This window comes from Onychomys torridus, chromosome 12, assembly GCF_903995425.1.
Source record: "Onychomys torridus chromosome 12, mOncTor1.1, whole genome shotgun sequence".
NCBI lineage: Eukaryota > Metazoa > Chordata > Mammalia > Rodentia > Cricetidae > Onychomys > Onychomys torridus.
In genome coordinates, this window is record NC_050454.1 from 37,389,473 (window position 1) to 37,397,254 (window position 7,782).

At 41.8% G+C, this 7,782-nt stretch overlaps 1 long non-coding RNA gene across 1 annotated transcript; it reads left to right on the forward strand.

Annotated features, from left to right (window-relative positions):
- Positions 1 to 196: 196 nt before the first annotated feature.
- On the forward strand, positions 197 to 7,490 carry LOC118594297. The gene is made up of 3 exons (XR_004946335.1): positions 197 to 221; positions 6,518 to 6,625; positions 7,439 to 7,490. It is a non-coding gene; the product is annotated as an uncharacterized LOC118594297 (long non-coding RNA).
- The last annotated feature ends 292 nt before the right edge of the window (positions 7,491 to 7,782 follow it).

Sequence of the window (7,782 nt, forward strand, 5' to 3'; positions counted from 1 at the left end):
CCCAGCATTGGCCTGGAAGTTCCAACCCCCATTGAGGCTTCAGTAATGATCACACCCACAAGGCGGGGCAGAGGAGGGAGCGGAAGACAGAGGATGAGGATGAGGTCGCTCTCTTGGTTCCGGGACGCTGGACGCTGGAGGTAGACCGAGCAGAGTTCTCCAGAGAACACCGCCAGACTGTCCTATACCTTTGCCAGACCCTGCAACCTACCCCTTCATTTGTAAGTTACCCCACAAAATAAACCTCCCTTTTAACTACGTGGAGTGGCCTTAATAATTTCACCAATAGTGCCCCACTCATAAAATTTTGTTAGAATAGAGTGTGTCACTAGCCTCTGTCCCTTTTCTTTCCTTCAGGAAGTGTCCCATTTTTCACTGTAGTCCCTTTTCCCTCAAACTTAACACTACAGAGGCCCAGGGTTCTAGAACACCAAGCCATAAGCTCGTACTTCCCAGGCTAAGTGAAGCTTTAGCCTCCTGGTGGGCAGTGGATGTCTCTGAATAGACCTTGGGCCACATTGCTAGTTCAAGGGGCTCTTCTCCAGTGGCCCTGTCTCCCTCCTTCCCAAACTGAGCTCTTGATAATGTTCCTTTCCTGATGACAGACTCTGATGAATTGTTTCTGCTGAAGGGTTTTGCAGTAGGAATTAGATCTGCTTCCTCCCATCAAGCCTGGACAAGGGGTGTTGCTCTGAAGAGCTCCCCACAGGAGCAGAGAAATACGGATCCTTCCTGAAGCTTCTCAGGACCGAGTGGTCCAGAGTGAGCAGGGTGTCTGCTCTGACAGGAAGAGCACAATTCATCTTTCATTACATGTCTTGCTCCCATGCAGAGGAAAGCTTCTTAGGTTACTTTTCAAAAAGGAAAGCCAAAACAAAGATAAAATAAACTGAGGAGGTGGCAAAATGGGGAGACTTCACAGGCAGAGAGATCCCAACGTAACTCTGTGTTGTCTCCTTCCCCCACCTTAAATACAGAATGGTAACTTCTGAACACTTTTATTGTGTTCTCAGACCCTCTGAGACTAGATTGCAGGCCACTCACAGCTGCGATTTCAAGGAGACTCTACTCTCAAGTTAACGTGTGTGAAAAATGTGTGCTTCCAGAAATTCCCGTGAGAAGTTAATGAAATAGCATGCCGGGGGGAAATGTTCTGTAAACTGACAAGTTTGAATCCTCAGCACCCATGCTAAAATTTAAAAAAGGGCTGTGAGTGGCCACACATGCTGTGGGCGAGAGCTGTGTGGATGCTAAGATGCTAATCAGTGACAGACATACTGAAGACATTAAAACCGATAAGCAGATATTTGACCTGGAGGAGATCATGTGATTGGTTGGCACTTTAAAGATAGGAAGCCAACATAGAGGTGAGCTTATGTAGAGAGAAGAGCTCAGTTCTTTCCATTCCCCTTCCAGATGAAATGCATGAAGATGCTTCAGATTCACAGAAGCACCAGGAGGTGCTTTTTATATTCTCTGATCATCAAACATCAAGCCATAAAGATTTTTAAGTCAAAAGTTTGAGTATCCTGAAGAACACAGCTGAAAAAGTACAGAACAACTTAGTGATGGGTATTGATACATAATCAAAATATTAGATACGTGTTTATAGATATACACATTTTACTTTGGAAGGAAATAACATCTTATCTTCTACACAGAGCCTGAGATATTTTATTCTGTGTTGGCTTCACATCTGTTGCTTGGCTTTTCATTTTCTTTGTTCTTTCTTTGTGGTCAAGTACAAACTGAAGTCCGGAGCCGAGAGCTTTATACCAGGGGCAGCAAGGGAAACTTGCCCACATCAAAGGGGCACAAAAGAGGCAGTTTTCTGTCTCTTACCCTGAAACCCTACCCCAGTGGCCCCAGGTTCCCCTACCTAGAACAACTCACCCCCCCCCCTTTAAACCCAGGTGTATTTGATATCTCTCTCATCTGACTTTCCCATGACATTTGGTAACATGATTTAATCTTGCTGTAAATTTACATGTATATGTAAATGGTCTACTTTGCCTCTTATTGGTGGTGGAGGGGGCTCATTTCAAGACAGGGTTTCTCTGTGTACAGCTCTGGCTATACTGGAACCCACTCTTGCAGATCAGGATGACCTCAAAGTTGGAAATCCACCTGGCTCCCGAGTGCTGGGATTACAGGCGTACACCACTATGCCTGGCTTCTACTTTGCCTCCTATTGGCTAATTCTGAAGATAACACACTGAGGAGCGACTTACCAGGTGTTATTCTGAAACCACATGTTGCCCTCTTCATAATCTGAAGTAATCCTAGTGGGGAGCTATCCCCACTGAAGCAAGAAGTGGGAGGAGTGGAGTGTGTACTCAACATCTTTCAGCCAAATGTTGGCTGGAAAGAGGCTGTATCTAAGGTTCACTCTGAGTCACTGAGGAAGGACAGCTCAGTAGGAACCAAGACCCCCCCTCACATCTCAGTCATTCCTAGGCCCCAACTATGACCTGCAATGTCTTGTGGTTGGTGTTCTGGGAAAAGAATTCTATAGTAATGGATACAAGAGAGAAGGGCTGGAGCAGTTGTATTCTATGAATCCTCCATCATTGTCTTCTTTGTCTTTTTCATATTAAATAAAAAACAGATTAATATGACTTACAGAGCTTCAGAATAAGGAATGTTAATAACATCAAGGTCTTGCTGGCATTGAGTTTTTGGAAAGGATGGACATGTGACTTGACACAGCTATACAACTATGGATAGAAACTCACTATGATGCAGCCAACCACTTCCTGCATCCACTTACTTATTAACCTGCAGTGTTAGAGCCAAACCCTTCATCACTGGTAGGGGCTTGTGTTTGTAACTAAGACACTACATTGATCCTAAAATTCACAGAGAACAGGAAAGTATGGACTGAGAGGCCAGATTTTGAGGTTAGAATCCCACATAAATGGCAAGTACCTTGATAGAGTGGAAGAAAGCATCGTTCTGTTAACACATGTATAAAGCTCGGCACAGGCCAGGCCCGTAATAAGTGTTTGCTGTCATCATTCAAACCCACAGTTTCAGGTAAAGGTCTCAGCTTGGTTTTCTGTAATCAGAAACTTTGACTCAGTTAGACCTATCCTTATCCCCTTTGTTCAGGGCAGCAGTTCTCAAGCCGGGGGTTGTGACCCCTTTGGGGGTCGAACAACCCTTTCACATGGGTGGCATATCAGATATCCTGCATATTAGCTATTTACATTAAAATTTATAACAATAGCAAAATCACAGTTATGAAGTAGCAATGAAAAAAAGTTTACGTTTGGGGTCATCACAACATGAGGAACTGTACTAAAGGGCCGCAACACTAGGAGGGTGGAGAATCACTGGATTAGAATCATCAGCTCTTAGTGTTGAAAGGGTTACTTGTCTTGGTCCAGTTTGATTGCTAAAATAGAACACATGCACTGGATACTTTATAAAGAAAAGAAATGTATTCCCTACAGAATACAAAGTCAAGCAAAACCAGGCAGAGGGACTTGGTTGCTGGTGCTGATGCTCTGCAGTCCTGAGACAGTGCAGGCCATCCCAGTGCAAGACAGTGCATGCACGATAATTAGTCCATTCTATAACAAAGATGACATTCCCACAGGAACCCATTCATCCATTCAGAAGAAGGGGATCCTCTTTACACAGTAAGCTCCCTAAGTTCATCTGCTAAATGACATTAACTTTAGGAAATGATCAGTAACATGAAATTTAGGGCACACATTCCCAAGTGTATTTGAATTGAAACATTTTTTTAAAAATGTTACTGGTATAAATATATAATAAAATAAAATGTTTACATGCCCCCAATATTTACCTCCCCTGGCTCCACCTCACAGTGATAAATGTCCATAAATGTGTTCCAGAACTTTCTCACTCTTTCTCATACAACTATTCCAAATATCTGTTTTAATAAAAACTCTGAAGGAATCCTACAAATATGCATTTCATGTACTTTATATTTTGGGCATTTTCTGTAATAATATATACAGGTTGTTTGCTTTTAAAGGTTCTACAACATTTTACAGAAAGTAAACATTTATTTAACTGATATATCATCAATGGGCATCAGGGCACTCTTTCTGCTACTACCCTCCTCCTCTTTCCAAACTGTGATAGACAGGTACAAAAAATTACCTCTAAAAAGTCTTATGTCGTAGTACCTGCTTTCTTATCTATCCCGTTCTTTGGTGGTGTTTGGCTGACCGATGTGGGAAGCTGCTGTGGAAATGTTAGCATTTAGCTGGAGAACTGGCCAGTGGAAGCCTGGCAGCCTCTGCCTTACTCTCTCTGAGATCCTTCACTTTGGTAGACAATAGTCAGGGGGCTATGGGGATTCTCCAATAGTCATATTGAAAGGTCTGATGAGGGGTGAGACTTAACATCTGCAACTTGGCAACCTGTGAGTGAGTCAGACTGGAATTGGACCTTTTTGCACCAGCTTCTGCCACATGCCAGCTACAGCCTGCTCTTCATGGCTGAGGTAGGTGAATTCTCTGAGTCAATAGTGCAATTATGACTTTCTGCTTTGCTTCATGTATAGCTAGTAGACAAGCGATACTACAATGGTCATGCACATCTGCTTATTTCTATGAAAACATGCAAGTCTCTAAGGCAAATTCCTAGAAGTAGAACTGAAAATAATTAAAAACACTGATTTAAAGTTTTAAGTATTATTCTGTTTCATATGAACAGTGTCTAATAGTGGATAAGAAGCTTCATGCCAATCTCAAACACTGTAGCTCACATTAAAATTTTGCCGTTTTGATAGATAGGAGAATAGCAAGGTACAAGTGACCTGAATGGAGAAATTGAAAAAATAGGGGAGAGCTTTAACTAGAGAGGAGGAGGGAGTCAAATACAGAAGAGTGACCAGCACAACATGATAACCCTACAGGTGCAATAATGGTACATATACCTTGGCAGTAACCAATGTTTCTAACAAGAAGGACATCATGCCTGGTACTGCAAAGCTTGCCAAGTACCCAGGGCCAGTGAAGTTGTGGATCTTAGAGAAAAACCTACAACCACTACTTTACTAAACTAGCATAATCCCTAATTACATTCTAAATATTTATCCTTACCCTGAGAGATAAGTATAGTTCTCACCCCTCATCATATCTTTGCAACAGATGGAGACCATTACAGATGGAAACCATAACCCATAAAAATGCAGAATTGTGGAGCCCAATCCCAACTGATGCATACTCAGCACAACTCCTGCACTTAAGGCTAAGGGGTCATTGTAGAAGAAGTGGTGGAAAGATTGTTAGAGCCAGAAAACTGGGGAGTTTGCTGTGAGACTATGTCTCTTTGAAATGTCAGAAGCTATTCCCATGAGGCCTCGACAATATGGCTACCTAAAGAAGACCCGAAGTAGGACAACTTTGATAGACATGCTAACATGGAAGGGCGAGGTTCAGGATACCTCAACACTAGAAAAAGAACTACAGGCAATTGCAATGTAAACAATGCTGGGAGCCTGAGAAATAGTTTTCCTTAGGGAAGAGCACACCATTTTCTATCCAATACCAAATGGTCAGCCCAGAAAATACATACATACAAGTAACATTATACTGACTAGGTAGGTGCATGTTGTTTTAGTTAGGGTTTCTATTGCTGCAACGAAACACCATGACTAAAACACAGGTTGGGGAGGAAAGGGTGTACTCAGCTTGCACTTCAGCATTGCTGTTCATCACTGAAGGACGTCAAGACAGGAACTCCAACAGGGCAGGAACCTGAAAGCAGGAGCTGACAGAGGCCATGGAGGGGAGCTGCTAACAGACTTGCTTCCCATGGCTTGCTCAGCCCACCTTCTTATAGAACCCAGGACCACTAGCCCAGGGATGGCACCACCCACCATGGCCTGGGCCCTCCCCTATTGATCACTAACTGAGAAAATACCTTAAAGCTGGATCCCATCAAGGCATTTCCTCAACTGAGACTCCTTCCTCTGATGACTCTGGATTGTGTCAAGTTGACACACAAAACCAGCCAGTAAATATGTATGTATCTAGAAATGCACACGCACATGCACATGCACATGCACACGCACACACACAGACAACAATGAAAGAAGAAGGGGCTGTGAGATTGAGAGAGAGAAAGGTGAGGTACGCGGGAAGGGAGAACATGTCAAAATTATAATATCTAAAACAAAAAAATATACATAATAAAAAGGAATTTCATTATTTTGTTGCTTTGCATTTTTTCTTTTGTAAAGTTTGCACTTCATATTTATGCACGAGATAATTTTGTAACAATATATTGTGGATACTTAACATTTATATTTATGTCACCCGACAGCTGATGTCTTTTACACATACATGAGATTCTTCATCTTTTCCCCCTTTTTCCTTGTTTTTATTAGTTCTTTGAAAATTTCATGTAGTGTGTTTTGATCATATATTCATCTTTCCTCCATTCCTCTCATATACAACATCGTACTCTCCCTGCCTTGGCTACTTAGTTTTGTATCTTTTGTTCTTTCTTGCCTATGAAGTCCTATTACTTTCAGATGGATGGCCTTCCACTGGAGCACAGGAGAATGGAAGGGGTAAACTAACCAGGGACCACACCTTAAAACTGACTCTTCCTATCAAGCGCCAAGAGCTCTTTAGCTACGGTGAGACAGATGCTGTCCTGCCCCTCCTCCACCCATGCTTGGATTTCGTTTTGGCTTGAGTTTATACAGGTCTCAGGCTTTTTTATGTGTACATATTTTCCTTACTGTGATTTTTTATTGAATATTGTTCAATATTATTTTCAGAATATAAAGATTTTTTTTTGTTTGTTTGTTTTTACTTCTAAAAATACCAGCACTTGGAAGTCAGAGGCAGGTAAATCTCTGAGTTTGAGGCCAACCTGGTCTAGATAGTAACTTTAAGCCCAGCCAGGACAGTATAGTCACACTCCATCTCAAAAATACACATAAAAAAGCTGCATGTGGTGGCACACTCTTTTAATCCAACCACTTCAGAGGTAGAGGCAGGTGGATCTTTGTGAGTTTGAGGCCAGCCTGGTCTGCATAGTGAGTTCTAGGCCAGTCAGGGCTACATAATAAGACCCTGCCTAAAAAGAATAATTAAACCTTTTTGATATATCTTGGTATAATGCATCTTTTAAAAAATGATCTAAAAATCAGACAAAGTGGAGCATGCCTGTAATCCCTGCACTAGGGAGGTGAAGGCAAGGGAGTGAGGCATTCTGGGTAATTATCAGCCACATAGCAAGTTTTAGGCTAGCAATGGCTACATCAGATCTTGTCTTAGAAGAAATACAAACAATCTTTAACAATTAACAAGAGGATGAAAATACATTATCTTCTAGTTTGTGCTTTATGTTTTCCCTATTAGCAATGGTAGCTGAGAAATTGGCTCTCAACAAAAAACAAAGAAAAAACCCTGATTTATGGTATCTGCCATTTTCCAATGTCTAGGTGCTTCCCTCAGGTCCAATTTCAAGCCAACAACATGTCACAGAACACAGAGGTAGGTAGACAATTTTAAAAGCACAAAGAACTCTGCACACATACCCCAGACCAGCTGGGCTCTTCTCAGCTCTCACATGTCGCTGAACAGGACATGCATTATTTATTTATTTATCTATCTATCTATCTATCTATCTATCTATTTATTTATTTATTTATTTATTCATCCATCCATCCATCCATTCATTCATTCATTCATTTATTTATTTATTGTTTTCCGAGACAGCGTTTCTTTGTAGCTTTGGAGCCTGTCCTGGACTAGCTCTGTAGACCAGGCTGACCTTGAACTCACA